This window comes from Gopherus evgoodei, chromosome 9 (assembly GCF_007399415.2).
Source record: "Gopherus evgoodei ecotype Sinaloan lineage chromosome 9, rGopEvg1_v1.p, whole genome shotgun sequence".
NCBI classification, from domain to species: domain Eukaryota; kingdom Metazoa; phylum Chordata; order Testudines; family Testudinidae; genus Gopherus; species Gopherus evgoodei.
In genome coordinates this window covers 90,816,046-90,843,532 of record NC_044330.1, presented here as the reverse complement: position 1 = coordinate 90,843,532, position 27,487 = coordinate 90,816,046, and the positions used below count along the sequence as shown (strand labels likewise).

At 39.8% G+C, this 27,487-nt stretch overlaps 1 protein-coding gene across 5 annotated transcripts in view; it reads right to left on the bottom strand.

Moving 5' to 3' along the window:
• Nucleotides 1-27,487, bottom strand: part of ACSL4 (acyl-CoA synthetase long chain family member 4) — a 55,021-nt gene that overhangs the window by 23,408 nt on the left and 4,126 nt on the right. For 3 of the 5 annotated variants that reach the window (XM_030574321.1, XM_030574322.1, XM_030574325.1), the window contains exon 2: nucleotides 1,506-1,552. The gene's annotated coding sequence lies outside the window, so the exon portion shown is untranslated. Of the gene's footprint in view, nucleotides 1-1,505; nucleotides 1,553-3,007; nucleotides 3,050-13,948; nucleotides 13,961-27,487 lie in introns of those variants that run through there. The other 2 variants (XM_030574323.1, XM_030574324.1) reach the window with 2 other exon arrangements.

Sequence of the window (27,487 nt, the reverse complement as noted above, 5' to 3'; positions counted from 1 at the left end):
ACCGAGTTTTGCACACAGATGATCAACATTAACATTAACATTATTGCCATTTGCCTCTCATTCTCCTGCCAACACACTTTCCCATTGTTTATTATACCCATTGTTGCATCTTGGTCTTAAATTAGATTGTCAGCTCTTTGAGGCAGGGACTGTCTTACTGTTTTTACAGCATCTAACACAATAGACCCCTGATTTAGGCACTACTATAATGCAAATAAAATAATGATAATTAAAGTTTTAGTTTTTCCATGATTTATCAAGAAGTTTCACAATATATTAATTCATTTTTTTAAACTCACTGCTATCAAGGTTATCTGCTTTTTAAAACCAAAATATGATTATTGTACCAGAAGAGTAGACTGCAACTACTATAAAATGCCTGTTATCCAATTTCACATGTAATGTTTTGGCTAAGACTACCCACATCTAAATTTAGGGGTTAGGTGTAATAATACTGAATCTGATCTTTTGTCACACTTCAAAGGAAATGGTGAAGGCTTGCCATCCTCAGTCATTTTTAGCCACACATAAAAGGCATGATCTTAAATACACTACTACCCCAATATAAAACTCAGTTGTGGGGAGCCAAAAATCCCTACCGCGTTCTAAGTGAAATGCTGTTATATCGGGGTAGCGGTGGCAAGGCTGCAGCGGTGATTTAAAGAGCCCAAGGCTCTGGCCATGGGGAGCCCCAGGCCCTTTTAAGTCACCGGTGAGCCCTGCTGCTGCAGCCCCGGGGTGGCAGCGGCAGGGCTCCAGGGGTGATTTAAAGAGCTCTGGCAGCTGCGAGGAGCCTGGACCCTTTAAATCGCCAGCCCAGCCCCGCTGCCCAAGCCCCAGGGTAGCAGTGGCAGGGCTCCAGCGGTGATTTAAAGGGCCCGGGGCTCCCCACAGCAGCTGGAGCCCTGGACCCTTTAAAGCGCTGCCCGAGCCCTGCTGCTACATGCAAACCCGTGTTATATTGGGTCACGTTATAGCGGGGTAGCGGTGTATCAGATTGTTTCAGTGTTCTCTTCTCAGCTGATCTTGGTATCAACCCATACCTCCGTTACTTTACTCTTTTCATTTAAAGTTTTATTTAAACATTTTAGGCACCTAAATGCTGATAGAGATTTCAGAACATTTATTTGAAAGGAAAAAAAGCCGAGTTAACAAAATGCCTCTTTTGCCAGAGATCTGCAGTTGCTGACCTTGCTTCTATAATTAGCAATGCAATGTTCAAGCCATACACACACACTGCCATTTACATTCATGTTAAGGCAAAACAGAGGCTGCATTTTGTGGAAGTTTCCAATCAGATTCAATGGTAAAAAGATGATGTTTTTAAATAGATGACTTAGCTTATTTGTAAAATATGTAGTTTGAGAGAGACTTCCATTCTATTAAGATCAGCTGGAAATCCAAAAATCCCATAGAATTTGATGAAAATAAGTCCAAACTTAAAATAAATAAAGAAAAACACTTGTAACTTTTTGCCTTTAACAAATGTATGTTAAGATACTTACAGAATATCTAAAAGTAATGACTGGGTTTTCTTCAAAGATGATTCAATCTACAGTAAAATGGGAGAGAAGATTGGGGGGGGGAGGGAAGAAGAGAGACTGATAAGATTGTGTACCAAGTTAAGTAAAAATATTAAGTGTAGAAACCAAAAATTTAACCTGCTATTTATGTACTTAAACAGTGAAGATGAATTCATGGTCTCCTCTATCCTTTTGAAAAGAAAGATGGTGTCACTACTCTTATCTTCTTTTAAATGAATCAGAGTAAGTTTTCACCAAAGTCACAAAATATACATGTTACTCACATTTAGTCTTGTACTTTGAACATGTTCAGTCATGCTTTAGTCAATACAGAGGGAGTATGTGGGTGAAAGTTAATGACCTATGATATGCAAGAGGTCAGACTAAATGATACCTTCTGCCCTTAAACTCTATGGAAATCTACTGAAATTACCCCTATGACTGTGTACCTCTGGCACATGATCAATCAGATATGACTGAGCTTAAAGTTGTGAGCCATTAGAACATGCCTCAGCCAGTCTGCAGGGATACAAAAACAACTTTTCAATTCCTGCAGCCCCCCCTCCAGCTTCCAGGATGTATTGTAACCAGTATTGTATTGTAATAAAGAGGCGCCAGGGCTCAACCAATTATGTGCCAGAGCTGAAGCAATTTTTTTTCCTTTCATAACTGACATAGCAAGCCAAGAAGTGCCAGGGCTATGAACTGCTGGGCCTGGAGGCGACGGTGCTTAGCCCTGGCACAAATTAAGTACTGATGGTAACCATAGGCAGAATATACTTACCTTAAAGGAGGGAGAAGGAAGTTCGGCCTCTAAGCACCCCAAGGTTTCCCACCTCTAATATAACAGTGTAGTAAAAGAGATTTCTTTCTTCTGTCCCAAATGTGGTATGTTTCTCTCAATTATTATGTTTGTACAACCCCAAGTGTGGCTAAGATTCAGTCCTGCATCAGTGGTATATTTCCTATATCTATAAGTGTTATGACTTTAAAGTTTGTTCTCTTTCTTCAGGGGTAGTTATTTTAAGATTAAAAATGCTCTAAATGTTCTAACAGTTTATTAGTTATAAAATTCATCTCTCTGACCCTTAGATGGTTGGATTCATAGGGCAGGTCTACACTACTAAGTTGGTCTAACTTGTGTCATGCAGGGGTGTGAAAAAAAGACACCCCCGGGCAACACAAGTTACAGCGACCTAAGCGCTGTCCACACTGGCACTACGTTAGTGGGAGACAGTGTCCTGCCAACGTAGCTTCCACCTCTTGCAGAGGTGGAGTAATTATGCTGACGGGAGAGCGCTCTCCCATCAGCATAGACCGTGGTCACCAGACGCACTAAAGCGGCACAGCTGTAGCACTTCTAGCGTTGACCTGCCTAGAATAAATAAGACCTTGTCTACACTACAGGGAAAAGTCTATTTAAGTTATGCAATTTGAGTCATGTGACTAGCATAACTCAAGTAGACTAGCTTAGACCTACTTACCGCAGGGTCCACACAACACAATGTCGACAGGAGAAACTCTCCCATTGACTCCCCCTACTCTTCTCAATCCGGTGGAGTACAGGAGTCGACAGGAAAACAATGCATCGATGGTCAATTCAGCGGGTCTAATGAAGACCTAAATAGACCACAGATCAAATGCATGTTGATCCCCCAGTCAGTGTAGAAAAGCCATTATAGGCTAATGGAAAAAGTCCCAATACTTTAAAAAAAACCACACACACACACCCCACATCTTCTGGGAGTTGCTAGAATAGCTTTTCTTTAAACATGAGACAAGTACAAAAACACAATATATGATGATTTAAAGGTCTTATTGGCACTTATGGGATGATGTATATAACTAAGGCTTTTCTACTCATTGGTAATGTGACCATCCCAAACTCATGCCATTTAAACCTTTATACCACAGCATATATTACATATAATAGACATCATAAACAATCATTTCAGACCAGCAGAATGTCTAGATATTGATTTCATTTGGTTACAAAACGAGCCCTGGTGCTGACATCTAAGCTTGTGCTTTCATTATTTATTTTTCCATGTGTCATTTGGGGGGGGGGAGGGAAGCAAATGTCTTGTGTCAGTGAAACCATCAAGGACATTCTCAAGGCAAGCCAAGTAGGGATTAATACTAAGTATGACAAAGTTCACATTGTATCGGGGGGAGGGGGGGAGGAAATGGGGTAATAATCCTTGTTTTATGAAAATGAAGACATTTTGTAATCCCAGGGGGGGCAAAAAAAACACACAGTCATATACTACATCGCATCAGTTTAGGGAAAAAATGTTGTACTGTAAGCCTTATTATGTGTTAATTTCAAAACCATTTTGACTACACACTATATTTTGGAGACAGTATAGTGGAGCTGCAATTTTTTGAGGCAGGAACTATATTTTCAGTGGAACTGTACTACCCTCTGTTTAAAAAGAAACTAGCACATTTTCAGTACTAATACTGTACAATCTAAATAACAAACCATGATCATAGCTATATTTTCAGAGTTCCCAATGGATTTTCCTTCATGTTAGTCAGTTCATTTTTCAATGTGAAACAAAGCTTATTCATCAATATGCTAGCTGTTTAGACGAGATCAGTTTGGGAGAAACTGTTACAGTATACACAAAGTCCTTTCTCATAAGCCAACAAAACACTTTATATTACCAACTACAAGTTAGTTACAGAATTTTTATAGTTCAGTTGTCCAAATGCTTGGAAAAATATATAGTATAAGTGATGCCACTGCTTACTTACGTAAGTATTACAATCTATGTTAGGTAATAACTAATAGTTACAACATAGTCTAGCTTTGATGTTCAATTAAAAGCTTCAGAGACAGTTTTTGATATGCATCTCTTTATTCTCTAGCAAGTAAATCCTTGGAACAAAGCCTAAAATAGGGCATCAATTCTGGGACATCAGAGAGGCCCTCAATTTATGACTAATTTTTAAATGACACACACATGGAATAAATGGCAGGCAAGAGATTTACTTTTTCCAATAATTGCTCTTAGTTTTATCATCAAAGCTTAAATTAAGTTGACAGTAAAAGAATGGAAAAAGAGGGGGCATAGATTATAGTGCTAGAAGCTGCAACAAAAACTATTCACCAAGGGTGAAATGTACTGCTCTAGATTTCAATAGTTAGACACAGGAAGTAATATTTACTCATCAAATGTTTGCATAAGCAATTAGAATGCCAAAGTATAATTTTAAAAACTTATTTTAAGTGTCTTTGCCCAGAAATTTTAGCCTGTGCAATTTAATTGCAAGGAAGCATCAATTTAACAGTTATTTCCACTAGCAAGAGGTTTTTGTTAGTACAAAAACTCAAACACAGAGCGACAACATAACATTCAAAAGCATATGAATTGGGTAATGTGTATTAGTTCCTTGGTTATTTCAAGAGACTTGCCTATGTTTGCACTGGTTGTAAAACAGAATAAATAGAAAAATTATCTAAAACATTAAAGAAGCTGCATTTGCAAAAATGTCCAGCAATAGTGAAATAAATGGGAATAGTGAATATATGATAGTAAATCTTTTTAGTGAGGAAGTGGAGTGAGAGCTGAAACAGCAGGAAGTATTTACTATTGTAAAGAAAGACTAGAATTTGGAATGCGTGAAAAAGTCAATTTAAATGAACACTTAGGGTGAAATCCTGGCCCCAGTAAAGTCAGTGGCAAAATTCTCTTCAACTTCATTCTAAGAGTGAAATCTTGGCCCCATTTGAAGTCAAAGGGAAATTTTGCCACTAGGCCAGGATTTCACTCTTAGAATGAACATTCAGAGTTTAAAATTTTTTGGAAGAAGATACTGAAATCTTTCACCAACAAAAAAGTCAAATATGAATAACCAAAAAAGTTTCTGGAATTTGTTTATCATTCAGACAAATCTATGCATTTTAGAGACCATGGTAAATATTCACAAAAGGTTAGTGAAAAATCCAGATTTACACATTACAAAGATATAACAGAGCACATCAAATGAATGCAGAGGTTGTTACCATGATCAATAGAAAATATTAATCTTGACCCCCTGGATTTATTCAAATGCTAGAACTGAAAGTCTATTTTACTTTTTGGTCTTGAAACAATGATTCAGAGGAAGAAATTAAAGATATTGAAACAAAGATATTGCTGCAAAGAAACAAATGGGTTAAGCAGACAGGAAAAACACATTCAGTACACCAACTACTCACCACATTTCTTTCCAAGATTATTACGGCTGTCTCTAGACACATGAATAAGAGAGCACTTATAAGGCAAAGAGACAAGCCTACGTAAAAAACATTTGGAAAGTTTTACGTGTTATTTCAACCTCTATATGCCAGAAAGGATTATGAGAAAAATCAAGGGAAATGATTCAATGTTTATAAGTGATGTCAATGTTCTGTGAGAACAGACTGTGCCAATATTTATGCAACTTAAAAACTTGCTGGAAAATAAGTAACCAGAGACCAGTTTTCAAGTTTGTTCCTTTCTCAGACAGCTTTCTGCATATTTTTAGGTTATTGTGTCACTAGGCACACAAGGACAGGAAATGCAAAAAGGACCCGATACCTCTGCAATTCATTCATATGCTATCACAGTATGTTGCCTATGAAGGACTGATTTATAATGTAATTTAAAAATTCCCTCACTAGATACAGTGCAGGATGAATAAAAACTTATGAATTTTTTTAGAAGTTTATTTAAGTTGGATTTTTTTTGATTTTGTTAAGTTTTTCTTTTAAAAAATAATCTGAATTCAATACAAAATACATTAAGGCCTAAACTTATTGTAATTAAGGCTGCGAGTCTGTCACAGATTCCATGACTCTCCAGGGCCTCTGTGACTTCTGCAGCTCCTATTTCTGACCTTGACAATACTGTTTTAACTGCAGGTCACTAAAAAAGTAAAGTAATCTTTACTACACATTTATATTTTTTTTGGCAAGGAAGGAAAGAAACCCAAAACAATTAATAAGGTCCCTGCAGAATCCTACTAGAAAGAAGGATCTCCCTCGCAACTCCTTTTGCCCAGCCTATTTCCATATGCTTAGTACAGGTAGGGGTCTGTCTCTGTGTGTGTGTGTGTGTGTGTGTGTGTGTGTGTCTCTCTCTCTCTCACACACACACACACACACACACACACAATGATAAGAATAAATTCATTAATGTTTGTGAGGCATCCAGATACTGCAGTGATGACTGCCATAGAAACACTTGTAAACAATACCAAGGAAGTAAACAGTTTTAGGAAGTGGCACTCAGCACCCACATGCCATTGTACCACCAAATGATCCCAGGGGTCTTAAAATAATGGTTCAAGACTTCCAGGTATGTCCTGCTCATCTGTTCTTTAACCTCCTCAAGCTCCACTTAATCATACAGTATAAGTCTCAAACTGGAATATCAAGAAAAATTTCCCATCCTTTCATATAAAAAGGGACAAATGCACATGAATACCCTCCCCCCAACAGAAATGATGGTACTGTTTCTTTTTTGCATTCCAGTAGCACCTAAAGACCCCAAACCAGGGTTCGGACCCCCTTTGGACTAGGAATTGTACACCTATAGAAGAAGGTACCTGCCCCTAAGAGCTTACAATGTAAAAGGAAAAACAGATAGACAAAAACAAAAAAGCAATTTGCCAAAAGTACAATTATTTCTATTTCCCTTTCATCCTATAATTGTCTTTCCATGCTTCCCTTAGATCAGGCTGCCAGTCAGAATTCTTCACACAGTTTGAACATCCACGTTCCCTCCCTACCCTTACAGAAAAACTCAGCCTCATTTTCAGACACTTACAGGAAAAAAAACAGGGTTGAGGTGTGGAGAGCAAGGGAAGTGAGGTCCCCCAAGAATCTCCCAACGCCTCTTTCACTGGTGTCCAGTCTCGAATAGCAGGAAGTTTTAGATCACTTCCTCTCTCTGCAGTTAGGGTGCAGAGGAGGACATAGGCAGCCCACCTGGCCCAACCCTACACCCATGTGCCCTGGGAAGTCGTACATATCTGATGTAGTTCTTATGTCTATCTTCCACTAATTCAGATCAAAACCTAAACACTCAGATGTAGAGAGATTGATCAATGGATTTATGAACTTCCCTGGCCCTACAAGAAACACCAGTTCCATAAACACATGAATGAATTATACTTCTGCATAAACATATGTAGCCTCCTACCTTTATCTGTGATTGTTCTAATAGAGAAACATTCTTCACTAAGGACTTGTCTACACTACAGCTGCTGGTCGACTTAAGCTATCCAATTTGAGTTACGTTAGTAGCGTAACTCAAGTTGGCATAGCTTACATCTACTTACCGCAGGGTCCACAGTACGCTATGTTGACAGAAGATTTTCTCCCACTGATATTGTACTCCACCTCAACGAGAGGCGGAAGCAGAAATCGACGGAGCACGTCTTCGCTAGACCTGCTAAATCGATGCAGCTGCATCAATTGCATCGGCATTAATTTAGCTCTGTCGTGAAGACCAGCCCTCAGTAATCAAAACAAAACAAACAAATCCACACACATTTCAAAACACCATGTACCAAACAGGACACCAGAGAATGGAAATTATTTATGAAATGATATCAGAGGTTTCAGCCACAGGTGTTATCCCTCACAGTGATCTCAAGAGGCAAGTAACAGCTGTATCATATTGCCATCCTTAGCACATTTTTCATTTCAGAGAGAAATACTGCATGCCAATAAATGCTACAATGCTTCCTATTCTTGCTTTTGAAATCTAACTGGTTAACCATAAATATGACTTGGAGAGTAGAGCACTCAAATCAGATAATACTTGGATTGGTGAAATGGGTCAGATAATTTTTGGACTGTTGCCTCTGATGATCACAGATGAAAGCATCAGATTATCCACTAGAATTGGTTATTTCTATCAAACTATACACTTACTTAAATTAAACTATTTCACTCTGTAGTAGGGGACCATTTGAGCAAGGAGGAGATGCAAACACTTTGAGGTAGATACAGGAAAGCAAAAAAAGAATAATGCTGCATATAGAAAGGGGGCATATAAAATATGCCAAGGGAAATTTACACCATAACAAAGTTTAATAATTATTTCTCCTTAGAGAAAATAATATGCCTCTTTTTATGCTCAACCACCAAAATTATGCATTAAAATTTTAAAGCGTTTGAACTTCTCAAGTTAGTTTATCCTCTTATTTCAATTTCCTCATGTACATCTCTTCATTTGAGGCTTCTGAGTGTATCTATGTGTGTATCTTGGTATCCTTTTGCTAATAAGTCTTTACTTCCAACCATACAATATTACTTTGACCTCAAATTTGACCTCACTTTCCACGTGTAGTCATATTCTACTTTTAACACGTTACAGGAAAGCAAAAAGAACGAAAGCTATATTGTTATATGTAAGGTACTCTATGCAAGTTTATACCACTTGTTTTTGGAATGCCTCAGATTAATATGCAACTACAAACTCGAAGCAGAAGTTTTAAACATGATTTTTAAAATGGCAATTTTAAAAAGGGAATTCTAAATTCATACCAGTTCCAAACAACTGGATTTAAAATACTTATGGCATACAGAGAAGGTTATTTCAACTGGCAGTGGGAGAAAGAAACTGGTGCAGAATTTTAGCATGGTTCCAAATTGTAAGTAACTTCTCTTTTGAAGAAAGACTACAAATCGATGCAAAAATAAGATGTGTAATATTTCTGTGACAAATATAGGCATGTACCTACATCTTGGAAAGGTAAATGAATACAAAGCATTACTTTGCTACCACAGGAAGGTAGCTCTTGACCTAACACTTCAAAGGGAAAACACAACATGGGGGGAGGGATAGCTCAGTGGTTTGAGCATTGGCCTGCTAAATCCAGGGTTGTGAGTTCAATCTTTGAGGGGGCCATTTGGGGATTGGTCCTGCTTTGAGCAGAGGTTTGGACTAAGTGATCTCCTGAGGTCCTTTCCAACCCTAATAATCTATGATGAACAGATAATTTTGCTGATACTAAGGGCAGGGGGAGCCCACTGGGAATGTGATGTACCAGCTCTTCAAGCAGTAGTCTAATAAATTGTAAACTTACTTAAAACAAAAAAAAACCATAATTCTCCAGATAAGTGGAGTCCATTATAAAATGCATGCCTTTTCTTCAGAATTTTCATTCCTGGAAATAAGTACATAGTACAGTAAAAGCTGTGTTATCCAGCACTTTACCAACCGGAAAGCTCTATAAACTGGCATTTCTGATCTTCATTGAAAGTCCAGTTTATAGTCTGGTTGGCACTGGGCCAGCAGGTTCCCTACCTGGCTCCGTGTGGCTCCCTGGAAGCAGCAACATGTCCCTGCTGCTCCTAGGTGGAGGAACGGCTATGAAGGGCTGGAGTGTGGGAGTGAGTGCGGGGCGCAGGCTGTGGAAGGGGGCTCAGGGCAGACACTGGGGTGCAGAAGGGAATGTGGTTTATGGCCAATGGGAGCTGCGGAGCCAGTGCTTGGGGCAGGGGCAATGCACAGAGCAACCTAGCCGCATCTCTGTCTAGGAGCAGCAGGGATGGGTTGCCATTTCCAGGGAGCCGCCCAAGAAGAGTGCCACCTGGATCCAGCCCCCTGCCCAGAGCATAGATTTTACTTCAAAGTTTAAAAGCCATTTAAAAACAAAATTACAAAAAATGTGAAAGCTCAGGCTCTGGTCAATCTCCCAGTTCTGCATTCACCTGCTGAGCAGGACAAATGAAGCTACCCCGATTAAGATGGTAATCAATTGTTCTCCATGTCCACTGGAGGTTGGTGTAATGGGCTTAATCTTCAAGCAAGGAATATTTAGGTTAGATATTAGGAAAAGCTTTCTAACTATAAGGGTAATTAGCTTCGGAACAGGTTTCCAAGGGAGGTTGTAGAATCCCCATCATTGGAGATTTCTAAGAGCAGATTAGACAAAAACAGGCCAGGAATGGTCTAGGTTTACTGAGTCCTGCTTCAGTCCAGGGGGCTGTACTTGATCACCTCTCAAGATCCCTTTCAGCCCTACATTTCTATGATCTGCTCATACATCACTCAAAAGTCATAATCCTGTGTTTGACAGTAATTGCCCTAATTGCTGCTGAAATCAGGGACAGCTAATTCACGGATTCTGTATGGTTTTTTTTATTTTGAAAACATCCTTAGTCGTAAAGAGGGGTTAAGAAATACAGAAAATGAGAAACCGTATCTCTCCATACAGAAAACTTTGAAAACATTTAAGAGTGATTCTTATATATCTACGTTTCCATAGTCTGATAGTTTTCATTACATTCTGGAGTGTGCATGTCCAGAGTAAATTTAGGGCATTGATTAAATATTATTCTACAGGGCCAAGACTAAAGTATTTACTTTTGGTAGTTTGTGCGATCAGGGTGACTATAGGATATCTGTATGAAAATCAGTGATAAGGTGCTTATTCAAAAAGCTAAGTAGATTAATGAACTGTTTAAATATTGCTTACCCTAGTCTTCCAGCTCTCGCAGCCTGTATTCAAATATAATTTGATACTAAATATTTGTACATCGTGACCTCACAGGTGTTTTAAATATTATAGTGAGAGGTGTATCAGAAATGCCTGAAGTAGGCACAAAATTCTTAAAACGAGATTTGAATATATATTACTAAGTGAGGAATGGTCTACATCTAAAATTAGGTTAACCTAGCTACATGACTTAGAGGTGTGAAAACTTCATATTCCTGAGAAACATACTTAAATCAACCTAAGCTCCACCATAGACAGTGCATATTTATCTGCTAAACCAGCAACTATTCTGGAATATTTTTTCAATTACTGATTATGACCGAATGCCCCCTTGTATTTACACCCTACATATTCTTGTAATAATCTTCATACAAAATATGCCTTGTGAGGTGTAGTGCCTCGATGTAAAGAGGGTATGATTGAGCTCCACCCTGTCGGTTTATATAAGACATACAGGCTGTGTTGTCTGTGAGGACTTCAATGGTATTGTTGCAGATGAGCAGTAGGAAATGTTCTGCTGTCCAGATGGGCTCCCCATCCCACGAAGGAGGCATCTGTGGTGTTACAGTGGGATATTTTTGTTGAAATGGAACCCCCAAGCAGATGTTTTCCAGTTGCATACACAATTTGAGGGAGTCCTTCGCTCTGCGGGGAATAGTGAGCCATTTGTGGAGGGAATGCTTGTGTGGAATATAGCAGGTGGAAAGCCAGGCCTGTAGGCATCTCATATGGAGTCTGGCATGTTTGACTACGTAAACTGTAGCAGCCATATGCCCAAGGAGTTGTAGGCAGGCCCTGGCGGATGTTTGGGGGCTGTCTGTGATCACTGTTATCAGCCTGTTTAGGTTGAGGAATCACTGTTGGGGTAATCTCATGTGTGCCGAGAGGCAATCAAGATAGGCCCCTATAAACTCTAGTTGCTGGACTAGGAGACCAAGGTGGACTTTTGGATGTTTATTTGAAACCCTAGGTTGGTGAAGAGGGTTATAGTAGTTTGTGTGGCTTGTACTGCCATGTGCTGAGTTGGTGCTCTTATAAAGGCAGTCGTCCAAGTATGAGAAGATCATTACCCGTAGCCTGTGGAGGTGAGCTGCGGTGATGGCTAGGACCCTGGAGAATACCCCCCTGGGGGTGTCGATAATCCGAAGGGTAGCACTTTGTCTTCGTAATGTTGATGGCCTATGTGAAGCATAGGAATCTTGTGTGTGCTGGATGAATGGTGACATGAAAGTAGGCATCTTGTAGGTCAAGGGACGAGAGCCAATCTCCTTTCTCTAATGCTGGGGATTATGGTTGCCAGGGTTACCATTTTGAAGCATTGCATCAGTACAAACTTGTTGAATCTACGTAAGTCCAGAATGGGTCTTCATCCGCCGTTCTTTTTCTGCTTGAGAAAACAACAGGAATAAAACCTTCTTCCCCTATGTTGGAGTGATACTATTTCCACGGCTCCTAGTTGCAGGAGATGGTTTATTTCCTGCTGCAATGGAGTCTCGTGAGAGGGGTCCCTGAAGAGGGACAGGGAATGTGGGTGGGCAGGGGGAATAGAAATAAATGGGACAGAGTAACCCTTCTGGATGATTTCCAGAACCCATGTCTGCAGTGATGTGACTGAGTAGTGTGATAGCAGATGGTCTCCAAAAAGAGACTGGAGGTCATCTGATAATCCAGCAGGGGAGAAGATAGAGGTCTCGAGTCCTCGACTAATACTTCAAAATGATTCACAGGATGTTGAAGATTGAAATGTGGCAGGCTGACCCTGGTTCTGCCTGCATCTCACTTGTTTTTGCTTGCGGCTGTGATCATATTGTCTCTGGGGTTGGGAATACAGGGCAGGACAGAATCTTTGGGTATAGAATCTGCCCTATTTTTTCTTGTTCAAGGGAACGTAAATGCCTACGGTCTACAAGGTTGTTCATTTAAAGGTATGAAGAGATGGATCTGTGCTCTCAGCAAATAGTTTTTGGCTCTCAAAGGGCAGGTCCTCAACTGCAGCTTGTACTTCCCTAGGGAATATAAAGAGGTGGAGCCATGATGTTCGACGCATGACAACTGATGTGGCCATGGATTGGGCTCTCGTGTCAGCAGAGTCAAGGGAGGCCTGCAGGGCTGTTTCGGCAATTAAGGAGCCCTCTGCAACATTGGCTTTGTATTGTTCCTTTGCTTCCTCTGGCAGCTGATCAATAAAGGATTTCAATTTGTTGAACAAGTTGTAGGTGTACTTTGCTTAGAGAGCTGAATAAATCTGCTATATGAAATTTCAACGAGACAGAATAAGATTTGCAACCAGAGAGGTCAAACTTTTTCCAGTTCTTGTTATAAGGTGTAGTTTTTGACTGGGGTTGTTTTCCCCTCTGGTGCACCACCTCTATTTCCAATGAATTAGGAGCCAGATGAGTGAATAGGAACTCAGCTCCTTTCACTGGTACACAGTCTTTTCTGTCTAAGCATTTACAGGGATGGTGGGACAGTGGCAGTGCCGTTGGTACCAGGGCAGATTTTTCACCAGGAAACTGCTCCTTTTTAGGGGGAATCTCTCTGTGGCAATGACTGAGACCAACGTTTGGTCTCTTTCCTAGGTGCAGGGCCCTTAGTCACAGTTTGGTGGAGCCCTTGTCTGAGGCTGTTGCTGGAGACGGTTGACCAGGAGGAGTCAGTCCTGTACTCTGGGTCAGAGGCTGGCCTGAGGGATTTCTCCATCGTTAATAATTTTAGTTGGCATTCCTTGGCGTTCAGTGTCCTGGCAGATAATTTCTTGCAGTGTGATCACTTCTGTGGTACGTGGGTTTTCCCAAGACAGCGGCTGCACTGAGTGTGACCATCCGATACAGGAATTGATAGCCAGCAGGTCAGGCAGCGTTTAAAGCCAGGAGAGCCAGGCATGCCTGAGGAGGTTCAGGGCTATAGAAAAACGGCCATAGTTCAGTCATCGTGGTGGAGACCCACTGGTGGCAGGGGGAAGCAAATGAAATGTTTTTTTAAAGTGGGTAAATAGGGACAGGGAATGGAAGAAAACCGACAAAAGGATTAAGAAAAGTGGGAATGTAAACAATTTACAAAATAGACAGGGGAGCTGTTGTCACTCCAACTCAAGCCAAAGGCAGTAGAGAAGGAACTGAAGGACAGTTGGCTGCGCATGCTAAGTAGCCACTCGCTCAAAGCGGTGTGAGATGGCTGCCGCATGTGCGCGGCCAACCAGGGCACTGCTACTACAAACCTCCGATTACAAGTGCAGAGCACCAAGACACACCCACAGTGGAGCAGTCACAGGGACACTCCTCGAAGAGGAAGGTAAAGATTTTAGTCTTTTTCAACAGGATTCAACTGCACAATGATATTCTCATAATAGAGACTTAGAAAATAACTAGCACCAAACAGTCAGTCACAACAGACATCCTTTAGGAAAGACAACAAAATTTATCTGTGTTGCCCTATAGTAACCTCTCTAGCTGAAGGGTGGATCATACCAGTAACTGAGAAAATATGTCAGTCTGAGCAGCTTAATCCCCTCCTTATGCCATATTAAAAGATTCTGGATAAATTAATCCATTCTATGCTATTCATTTGCATTCATTTGAAACTATGCACTCCAGCAGCATCTCCTTTTTACTTCAAGTATTTTGACAAATTATGATGCAAATTTTTTTTTTTAAACACACTTACATGTACAGTTTTTCCCCTATTGTTTTGCAGCTACTACACACTGACTAATGCATAGTTTATTAATGACTAGTTTAAAGTCAGAGAGGAAAGAGTTGAAAGTGTTAGACAAAAGTTTACTGTCTTAAATGAGATATCTGGTTATCTGAAATATCCATTTGTCTATCTAGTATTCACTTTACCACTGGGGAAAAATGCTCTGTCACCATTTTTTAGAAATTTACACTTTTACATATGAACACACACTATCTTGCATTAGCATTTTTTACTTCCTGCCCTCTCAGATATCAACCATCAGTGTTATGGTGAAATGACCTGTTTGATTTTTTTTTTTGCCTTTGTTTTTTACAAAAACAGAGGCTTGTCTTTAAATTTTCATATTTCATACACAAGCCACTTTTTAAAATTAAACACAAGGTTCTCCAGTAACAGTAGCCACAACTCTATCAAGAGGAGTTATGTAGAAATTAAACATGTTATGTCTTTATTCTCCAAAAGAGAAACCTTCATAAACCATGGTTAAAGAAGCCTGAAGTGTTTTTTGAGGCCTACAGATTGGGTATTTGACTATCCAATCTACTTAACTGGTGTTAAATGCAAAACATCCCCTTCTCCCTACACTCAGAGCGTTCATATCACAGTGGCCTTCCATTGCCTGAAGGATGAGATATTTCTCTAGGGTCCATAACTCTTTATCTCACTTCTGTTAGTCAAGAAGAGGACTGTGGAAGTATTTTTTTTCTTCCCTTCAGTGAGATCAGCACTGTGACACAGAAGCCCATTGGTGCCAATGGGCAAGGGTTCACCCTTCTTTACAAGCAACTCCTGCCTCAGGCCTGATACACCATTACACTGAATACACCACTTTCATGGTATTTATCCAGCAAGGGTAGCTCATGACGTCTCTACTGAAAACTTGTAACTTATGACTACTCATAATCATGAGGTGTATTATATTATTCCTTAAATGTTACCATAACTACTTTAAAAACTATGCCTTATGGTCTTGAAGTACAAGTCAGTCCCCAGGGAATCATATGTCTGAGTGACAGCCCCATCAAGCAGGAGGGCGTCGTCACCACTCTCTGACTAGCTAATTAGGTAATGCATTGTGCAACTATCCACCATAGCAACAACATAGAAAAGTCAGTGGAAAACTATCAAAGATAAACTATAAACACTGAAACCACTTAGAGTTTAAAAGGAACATAGACAGGGCATACTAAAAGACTGATTCAGTATATTACAAGGTGGAGAAAGACAGACAGTCTCGATCCAGTCACTGAAGAGACATTTTGTTGAGCAGGGGATGTTGTTCATGAAAAATTGGATTCTGTTATCTGGAAAGCCAGCCAGATCTGCAACAAACTGAACTTTGCAAGGTGGAGAGAACCTATTTTATTAGATAGGAAAAGTAACTATTTGTGTAGGCCCTTATTTGCATTTTATTATTTTGTTTTGTATTGTAACCATTTGTTTCTAGCAGAACATTTATTCTCTCTTAAATAAAGCCTGTTTTATTATAAGTGCTCACAAATGCTGTGTGTTGCACAGAAGTAGTGATCTAAGGTAACACTAGGGTACACTGTTCCTTTGAGACCAGAGGGTCTGGGATTTCTGTGAGTAGCCAGTGTCGGGCTAGCTATCACAGGGAATGCTTCAAAGGAGACTACAGTGCACCTCTGGTTAATCTGAAAGACAAATGACAGGGCTGCCATAGTCCAGAGGAGGATGTTTGAGTGGTTGTAAGGCTGGTGGTGTTACGGAGCAAACATCCAGCTACCAGAGGCAAGACTCCCTCTTGCCAGAGGCAGGGTGTAATGAGGTGACTCTCAGTGTTGGGGACCCAGAAAACCATCATAAGTCTCCTAATGTAGATCCCTGTTTTATGTTGCAACTAGGCAAGCTAAGGAACAGTTTATATTCAGTTCCAAGGAATACTGATACTGCTGTGAGGGACGGAGGACTGAAGGGTGATTGGATGTCGTGATGTCATTTCAGGGGTAGTATTTCCTGGAGATGTGTCATTTGAGATGGAAACTCCAAGTACCAGCTCTCTCTACTTTTCACTTTCACCACAGTATAGATCGCTAATTTGGTGCAGGAAGACAATTTGATGGCCACCAGAGATGACGAACTTTGGAAGTGAGCCTATCATAAACATGTGCAAGCACACACTATTTTCTTCTAGAAAGAGAAACAATTAGAGTTTACATTTATAGTCTATGTAGGGGACTGCAGAGTCACTCAGGAATACAGCATAGTTGGGGAGGCTTTAGCCTCAACCAAGTTGTATTATCCACTCTTGAATCTTCTTCCATTTTCTCATGAAAGTCACTGATACTAAAGTTTTTTATCTGAATTGTAACCATTATTAATACCTGCAATTAAGACAACATAAACTAACCATTTTGGCATTAAATATTGTATAGGGAGAAAAAAATAGAACTGGCTGCCCTTCAGCTAAGGGTCCAAAGATTACAATAGGTTTCCCCTTCCATTTAGGAGTAAAACCTGTTGTAAGAGAGACAAAATGGTGACTTTAGGGTAGTGGTATGTGAAGATAGCGTCAAAGTATCACAAGCCATAAAGACTGCTGAAAGTTCCCTCTTTTTGAAGAGCTATATCCAGGCATGAAATTTTTGCAGTTCCATTTCAAACCAAACATACTTCTCACACGTCAGCTTACCATTCCTAATGCCTCATCACTTCCTCTTCTCTCTCTCATGTCTACAGATTTGTCCCCTTTTGCAAACAGACTTGCAAGTAAAGACTGATAAATTTGAAATACTAATATGCTAAAAAGTATCCTTAGTTTGCTGCTGTGATGCAAAGGTAGCAGCTGTTTGTGGGCGGTAGAGGCAGGAATACTAGGATGCAGACCTACTCAAGAAGCTATAGTGGAACCAGAAAATGTTTCTACCAACTTCAAAAATGATCATATTTCCCATTACATCACTCCTGAAGTGAGAAAGTTAAACGTGTGTTTAGGATTTCAATAAAATTTATAAATAAAAGTGCCACCGGCTATTGCCAGTATTGTTACTTATTAGCAGCAGGGGTCAGAAGAAAGTATTTATTTTACCTTGAAGCATAATGAGCCAATTATGCCAGAAGATATATCATGAAGTGCATGCAACCATACTGCAACTGATGTTTCAGTAGCTGAGCCAAATGGCTGTTTGAATCAACTTTTTTTTTTTAAACAAACCTTTCAATCATCAAAATATTTTCTTAGATAACTGCAATAATGTGAGCTCCATCAGCAATTTACTGGCAATCAAAGTATCTGCAATTGTTTAACAAGTTCTGCTCTATTTTAAAATTGAATAGATTGACCTTTTCACTGGAAGTCAAACAAAACAGTTTGCAGCACATTACGCTGACATTCTTAGATGAGAGATTTTTAACTGAACTATATACTGTGTGTTGCCTCAGATATCCAAGTCACATAGTATGTATGTAATACCAGTATCAAACCTGCAAAAACAAAACAAACAAACAATCTTAACTGATAACAAATGTACTCTTGTGGCTTGTCTACACTAAGTAGTTACAGCAGCACAGTTATGGCTGTAGTGTAGACTCTATGGAGAAGTTACTACAGCAACTGAATGGGTTATTCCATTGCTGTAGTATCACCACCTCCTCAAGTACTAGTAAGTAGATCAACAGAAGAATGCTTCTGTCAACCTAGCTGTGTCTTTGTCAGGGATTTAAGTCAGTGCAACTACTGTGCTCAGGTATGAGTTTTTCATACCCCTGAACACCGTAGCTATGTCGATCTAAGTTTTAAGTGTAGACCAGGCCTCAGATGAAATTAGTACTATGCAATATGTTGCTTTTACAACACCTAGACTCAATTTTAGCAATGATATTTAAATTTAAACTTTTGTGGAGTCAATTGTGAGAAGTTTACAGAATCCTATATACACGTGTATAAGGATTCAACTTGCCTTTCATTTAAGAAAGCTATCAGGCAATTAGATGCCAAAATAAACTCAAACAAACAAAACACACACACACACACACACACACACACACCTTTTTGCTAAATTATACTAACAATGGTAATTATTCATAGAAATGCATCAGGATTTATCCTCCCAATTCTTTGTTGTAAAAGCAGACAGGTATGCAAAAAAATAAATTGGAAAAAAAGGACTATTTTGGCAAAAGCTTTATTAGTTTGACATAGTTTAGATCTTCCATGCCCAAAACCTACTAAGAACATGGCTCAGAAAGTTTCTTTAAAAGACAGAATAGAATTTTCTGACTTCTGCACAACTCACTGAAAAGATTTAGGTGTAACCATACATTATGTTGCTTTTCTTGATATCATTGTTCTAAGGGGGTTGGGTTTTTTTTTCCCTCCTTTTTTTAAAGCCCATCCTAAGTTTTCATATATTCACAGTCATTCTGTAGGAGATGAGGTTGGAGATACAGGCTGGGAAATGGGTTGTACAAAAAAGTTTAAACTTAATGCAGTATGATAAAGGCTGTCAGAGAAGGAATTTCATGAGTTGGATCAATGGGTGAGGGAAAGAATTTTGGTGGTAGTGTTTTGTATAGACCAGAGGGGACAATGTGTGAATGTCAACAATAATGTTGCAACAGTTCTTTAAATTTAATTGCACTTTAAAAGAGGAAGTGAGGTTACTAACTAAATTGTAGTATATATTCTCTAATCTTGGGATGTGTGGGAAGTTGGTATTGATTAGCTAGTTAATGGAAAAATATAGGTTGCTAAACCTCCTCAGTAGCATGACAACACCCTACAAGATATGAGAACTTCCTTCAACAGCACATGAACTACACAGCCACCCTATCTCTTGCTGCCCCCTCTTCCCCCATGCAAGAGATTAAGTGGGAGACTAGAATAATTACTGGAGAAAGAAGGGAAGAATTTTGAGGAAAAACCTGAAGTATTGAGAGAGCAAGGTCTGGAAGGGTTTGAAGCTTCACTGTAATGTTTATGTAGGCCAAAAGCATAGAGAGCCTGCTTGTTCAGGACAAAAGAAAAAAAATCTTAGGCAGAGGCAGATCTTGTACTAGTATAACCAAATGTTTTTGCTAGAAGACTAGATAATTCAGTGGCTGAGTAGCTACTTAAGGCAACAGACCCTCTTTAATAGGATATAGAAGGAATCATTTTAACCCTTTTAAATAAAACTTTTATCACATAGTGCCATGTTGCATAAAGCAGCCTTGGAATTATAGCATTGAGGGGAGTGACAGGAGATAGACACTGTTTGTTCTGAGAGCTCTTTTCCTCTAGGGAAGAAATGGATTTTTTGCTGCCAGAAGTGTTAATTACCCTCAGACTTTTTTTTAAGAAGTTCTACTCATAAGAGGTACTCCTTTAAAGCCCCGTTAGAGATGAATGTTAGAGAGCTGGCTCTATCTGGGGGGAGACTGCAAAGCCCTCGGTGAGCTTAGACAGGGCTTGTGATCTTGTCATAATTTCATCTGCAAACTTGGTATTTGGGAAGGCTTTTGATTCTTTGCACAGGAAGAACTAGGTGCTGAAAAATTATTTCATTAGTGCAGTGTTTGAATCCAGATTAAGAAATGAACAGAAATCACAGGTAGGTTTTTAAACTAGTCCCATATTTGTTTGTGACCCCTGTGCATGTATAATTATCTTTTGGGTAGGCTCGGGGTTTGTTTGTGCTGCTGGGTGCATTCACCACCAAAAAAATCCAATTCTTAACTCTTTGGACTAAAACTTTCAGCTTATTCACAATGCTCCAGTAAGTCCCACTTCATAAAAGGAAACGAAATTGGTCAGCAACACTGCAGTAAAATTACTAAATGCATGTCAAGCAACAAGAGAAACTATGCAGAACTACAGTTATGGCCCAGATGAGGAAGCTTTGAAGTATCAGAGTCTGATATTGAAACAGTTATACAGTTTCTCTTCTGTGTCTTGGACAGAAGCCTAATGTACTAGGAAAAAAGTGTGTGGATGTTGTCCTTATACACAAAATGGAGGTACCAGCTGCAGTTGTGCAGGCAGGCGGTTCCTCCATTCTTTCCTGAGTAGGTCTGCTGCATACACAAAAACTTGAACAAGCTTAGTTCCATCTTCCAGCTGTTCCTCTTCCCAATGTAAATAGGTTTGTCCAATGCGTGCATTACTGACAGAGTTGTTTTAAAAACAAAATGCCACCCCCACCCCGCACCATAGTTCTTAAAAATGCAAAAACTATTTACATGCTTGTGAAATAAACACATCTAACCCATTTAGAGTGGAAATGAAAGAGCTCTTTCTGGATTAAAATAAAAACATACATATATACAGATTACAGAGGCTGGAATTAAAAACACATACAATTAACCTGAATCTATTTGTCAGATGGTTAATAGTAACAGGACAAAGACATTGTTAGCACAACATCAATGTAAGAATACAGTATGTAGAGGATTAGAACATACACCTCTACCCTGACATAACGCTGTCCTCATGAGCAAAAAAAAAAAAAAAAAAAAAAAAAAAAAATCTTACCACGTTGTAGGTGAAACCACATTATATCGAACTTGCTTTGATCCACCGGAGCACGCAGCCCGCCCTCCCCCCTGGAGCACTGTTATAGCTGAATTCGTGTTATATCCGATCGCATTATATTGGGGTAGAGGTGTAATTAAATTCATAATAGAAAAGCCAGTTATGTATAGGACTGCAAGAACCATACTTGAAAAGTGATATACAAAATGATCAACTAATTTCTGATTTGACTCCTGGGAACAGTTTCTGAATCAGGACTGAAGACCCATGGATCTATCCACACAAAAAATGAAGAGTCTAGGTGACTTCCTAAATTGCTTGGTCAGTAAGTAGAAGGCCAATGCCCTTCTAACATCCAGGGTATGAAAACAGGATTTCTTATGCAGCTTCAGGAAAAAACCCTGGTATATGAATGAACTGATTAAGGTGGAACTCAGATAGAACCTTAGGTAAGAATTTAGGTGTGGACATACCGACACCTTGTCCTCAAAGAAACCTGTAAAAGTGGGATCTGCCATCAAGGCTCCAGTCTCCTTGACCCTACAGGCCCACATGAGAGCTACTAAAAAAAGTCAGTCTTTGCAGATAAATGCAACAGAACTGGTTTCATAAAAGTAATTTAGTACCAGATTGAAGTCCCATATTAGGGTAGAGTTTCCCCAAACCCTTAGTAAACCTAGACAATACCAGATGAGCACATATGGAGAATCTTTCTACCAGAAGATGAAAAGCTGACACTGCAAGCAAGTGGACCTTAATTGAACTACTTGATAACCCTGATTTCCTTAGAATCAACAGATAATCCAGGATGACAAAGTGGCACTGAACCAGGAAGAAAGGAGGCAGCAACACCACCAGTGGAAGAATCTCTCATTTCTGCAGCTAAATAGTGCAGGTTGATCTCATTCTACTATTCAGTAATACAGAGCTGCTGGTCTTCCATAGAGTTGGAGGATTCTAATCCCGTCAGCCATCGAGGAGCCACACCCTGAGGTGGAGAACTGCTAGGCTGAGATGAAGCACATAATCCACATCATGACAGGACGTGAGGAATGGTCAGGAGCTTGAACGATGGTTGGACATAGAGGTGAAGCAAATATGGGTACTAAGCTTGTCTTGGCCACCTCGGCACAATAAGGATAACTCTGGCTCTGTCCTATCTGCTCTTGTTCATTGCCCTAAGAACAGACCCTTCTTCCAATATGGAAGAAATGCATCTCCCAAGGTGTGCCATTCCAGACTTCCTCTTGAGCAGAAAACAGGACACTTCCTGTTCCTGGAGGTGGCAAAGAGATCCACCTCTAGCAGTCCCCATTTTAGGAGTATGCTGTGGAAACTTTGCTGTCTAGCTCCCATTCATAATCCTGTGAGAACTATCTGCTGTGGTCTTTTGAATACCTGGAAAAGTAAACTGCTGAAATGCACCAGTTCGATAGTTTCATGGCTTCGGTACAGAGAGAGAGGTATCTTGCTCATCCCTGCTTGTTGATACAGACTATACAAGATACTTTGTCCATCATGACCCTAATTGATTTGCCCCAGATTCGGGCTAGGAAATAAGGGCATGCATTCCTGACAGCCCTGAGCTCCAACAAATTGATGTGGAGACTGATTTCCTGAGTAGTCCATCTTCCCTGAATTGTAAGGGTACTGAGGAGGAGTCCCTATTCCAGCAGCAATAAATCTGTTGATAAAGTCAGTGATTGGGGCGGGGGAAGGGGACACACCTATACAGACACTGAGTTGATCCTTCGTCCAGTCTAAGAAGTTTCTCAGTTGCAAAGGAGTAGTCACCTCTCTGTACAAGGTGTGTCTGACTAGAGAATAGGCCATTCTGAGCCAACCCTGGAAGCAGCAGAGACATAGCCTTGCCTGATCAGTCACAAAGGTGCAAGCTGCCCCATGACCTGAAGACAGTTCCTTACTGTAGTTAGAGGGCTTCCCTGAATTTCCCATTCCAGACCTGACAAGGTTACCAGTCTGTCTAAGAGAAGTAGGCTCTGGCTGTCAGTGAGCCCCTATAAACTGTATCTTCTGTACAGGGCTTAATGTGGACTTTTTTTACATTCGGCTTCAGATGCAACTCCTGGAACAGAGCAGGGGCTGTCCGGCTGGAAGATAACACTGCTTCACAGGAACGGCCCTTGAGTAGCCAATCATCGAGATATGGGAAAACTAGGATTGCTTCTTGTTGGAGGTAAGCAGCCATTACTACCAGAACTTTTGAGAATATCCCTGTGGCCAAAGAAAGGTTGAAGGGAAGCACTTGTTACTAGAAATTAACCTGGCCTATAGCAAAGCATAGGTATTTTCCGTGTGATGAGTATATTGTTATATGGAATTGGGCATCCTGCAGGTGAAGGGCTAAAAACCAATCTCCTTTCTCTAGTGAGGGAATTACAGCTGGGTCACCATCCTGAACTTGAGATTTACAAACTTCTTTAGAAGTCTTAGATCTAAGATTGTGCCAAAGAAGGCTGGAGACCAAAGAAATACTGCTCAAAACAATTAACACTCAGCAATTGTTTACTTGAACAATACACTGTTCTTTTGCTTTGTATTTCTGAACCCCACATACCCGCTACTGACAAATCAAGAATGCAAGCAGTGGATTTCTTTTCCTTCCATATTAACCAAAAAGAGTTATGCTCTTAGGGACAGAACCTCCACTAGTGTAAATCTACACTCCAGCTCTACTGATGTCAATGCAGCTATAACAATTTAGCTAAGAATTTGGCCCATTCATTTTCCTTTCACTGAAAGCAATGGCATCCAGTGTAAAACTACACTGACCATTTGTAAATAACATGCAATTTCTAAGTCTTTCAAGCTGTTCCTTTCTCTCAAATAGTTTCCCCCCCAAGAATGCTTTGAGGCAGCCTATTTGCATTACTTCCCCATTAGGAGTTGGGAGAAGCAGTTCAGGAAGCAGGCAGAGGAAGAGAAATGCAGATACCCCCATAAATTGCAACATTACTCAGAAACCTAGAAGAGCTCACTATAAAGGTGTTACTGTCATTAAACCTTCTGGTCTATTTCACCTTGTGTTACACGTAATCTAACTTTGGAGAGATCAAATGAGAAAAGGTATTTTCCTTCTCTGTAGCTGTGCAAGTTAATACAACATGGCCCTTACTCAGATGCATGTTTTCTATATGATGATTACCATACATAACCAAATTAACAAAATGCAAGTGCTTTTAAAAATACATCAAGAAGAGTAATTCCTAATACATTTTGGCTGTTGCATCAGTTTAATCAAGAAGAGAGAACGAACTCACTATTAGTTGACAGGTTTCAGAGTGGTAGCTGTGTTAGTCTGTATCAGCAAAAAGAACAAGGAGCACCTTAGAGACTAACAAATTTATTTGAGCATAAGCCCACAAAAGCTTATGCTCGAAAAAATTGTTAGTCCCCATGGTGCCACAAGTACTCTTTTTCACTATTAGTCTAAAATCTACTAGAGAGGCATACAGAGTTGAGGGCTAAGGTGTAGTCAACTATCTGTGGATCATCCTGTCTTGAAGGCAATGCCCCATTTGCACAATACATCCTATGTTGACATTAGACGCAATGCAGCAATACATAAAGCTTAAATACAAATATTTCCTTGACTTTAAGATGCACCGTCTACTTAAAGACATGACTGTATAAAAAGTGCAAAGCACTCTCAACTCTCCTTGACTTCATTGGGCGTTAAGGAGCTCAGCTCTACGGATTATATTCTACAGCAAAGAACATTTCAAATGGTACTAAATTGATGCGCACTAGGGAGCTTTTTGTGGGTGCTAACAGGGTCCACACAGGCTAGTCCCTGTGCAACACTCTAGTGTGCCCTAGAACTTACACCTCTCTAGTGCAGACAGGTCCTCACACTGTACTGGATTAATGTGCCCTGGAAGAAGTGTGAAATAAAATACCATCTTCCTGGGGGATCTATTTGATATTATAGTGAGTCTTCTCTATCTGTGACTCTTATTATCCCCTCTGAAAAGAATTTTATAGCAATACTTGACATGAATAGGTTGTTATCCATTCAAAAATTAACGGCAAAATAACCATTGTCATCACTTAGCATAAATGAAAATAGTAATACAGCCAAATTGGCAGTGACAAATTCAGAGTTCAATGATCTTCTATTCATAAGACTTGTACTCAGTCCAAAGTCTTGGGAAGAAAAGTCTGCCAAATACATTTTGTTACAATATCTAATATTTTTAATTAGTAGTGACATAAATGCATAGTTCATCATCCACATGCACAATTATAAAAGACAACACTTTGTTGTGCTTCAGATTTCTTTGGAACATTAGTTAAGCCCCCATTTTTTTTAGGGAAGGAGTCCTCATTACAATATTATTATGTGAGCATTGTACAATCTTTAATGTACCCATCCTCACAACCCCTATGTGCAGTTGGGAAGTATCATTATCACCATTTTTCAGATAGGGAACTAAGGCACAAAGAGACTAAATCACTTGGCTAAGGTCACACAATAAGTCTCTGACAAAGCAGGAAACTGATACTAGGTCTTCCGAGTCCCACTCTGATGCCTGTACCATCCTTCCTTTTTTTTAAAAAAAAAAAAAAAAAAAAAAAGATTTATGCAGAATCTTATTCCATCATGTCTTTTACGTTTAGGTGTATAAAAGCCATATGCAAAAGTTCTCTCACACGCACTGAGGATAACCAAGTCTGAGAGGAGACTAACTCCCTGGACAAGTATATATAAGGGTATGTCTTCACTATAGCATGGAGTGTCTCCCCTAGCCTAAGGAGACAGACTCCCACTAATTCTAGCTGATGAGCTAGTGTGCTAAAAATAAGTGTGGATGGTGTGGCACTGATAGAGGCTAGGGCTAGCCACCAGAACTCAGATCCACAGGGTCAGGTGGGTTTGAGAGCCGCAATATCCATACTGCTACTTTTAGCACACTAGCTCAAGCTGAGATAGTGTTAAGTGTGTACCCAGGCTAGGAGGCATACTCCAAGCTACAGTGTAGGAATACCCAGAGAGGTTCTATGTTGTTATCTATAGTTTATTTAGCTCTGTAGAGGTACACAATGATATACAGAAGGGAAATTAAGCAAACAAACAAGATTCCCTGCCCAGATGACCATACAGTTCAAAACTACGAAGTGAAAAACTACAAACAAAACAAAGATCAGTCTGAGTGGAGTCGGGTTGTAAGCTTAATATAAGTAGAACAGCATGCTCCTGAGTTATATGAGCAGAAGAAAGGCTAATTGGATTACCCCATTTTAAGGGCATGTCATCACTGCAGAGTTTACACAAGTATCTATGCAGAGATGCTTTCCCTCTTCATGTTGCTGTGTAAATACCAATTACACACTCACACACATATATATATTAGTGCTCCATGCCCAAGGCCTGTATGCCCAAAATGATTGCACATAAATGTAGACTACTTTGAAGGCAGGCAGCAATTGCACACATCTCAGTAACGCTTGAAGATAGTTTATATATAGTCACCAACATGTGTAACAATCATGATTTTTAGTAAGTCTGTTGACAAAATCTCACATGACAGTCTTGTAAGCAAATTAGGGAAATGTATTCTATGTGACATTAGTATAAATTGGATGCAAAACTGGTTGAAAGACTGTACTCAGAACAATTACCAATAGTTTGCTATCAAACTAGGAGGAGATATCTAGTGGATCCTGTGGGTAACAGTCCTGGGTCCAGTAATAGTCAACGTTTTTATGGATGACTTGGATAACGGAGTGGAGGTTATGCTTATAAACTTTGTGGATGACACCAAGATGGGAAGGGTTGCTAGCACTTTGGAGGACAGGATTAGAATTCAAAACAACTTTGACAAATTGGAGAATTGGTGCAAATCAAACAAGATGAAACTTAGTAAAGACAAGCACAAAGTACTACACTTAAGAGAAAAATCAACTGCACAACTACAAAATGGTGAATAACTGGCTAGGCAGGGGGTCTAGGGGGATCACAAATTGCATATGAGTCAACAATAGGATGTGGTTGTAAAAAAAAGGCTAATATTTTGTCCAAAGAGATGGACAAATTGGAGAGAGAGTCCAGAGGAGAGCAACAAAAATGATAAGTTCTGAAAACCTGATATCTGAAGAAAGGTTTGGGAGGGGACCCAAAACCTGGACATGATTGGGGATTGGTCCTGCTTTGAGCAGGGGGTTGGACTAGATGACCTCCTGAGGTCCCTTCCAACCCTGATATTCTGTGATTCTATATCTATGCTCAAATTATTCCTCTCAAGTTAGTGTAGCTCATGAGAGTTTTCAATGTGTCCACCAGCATTTGCTA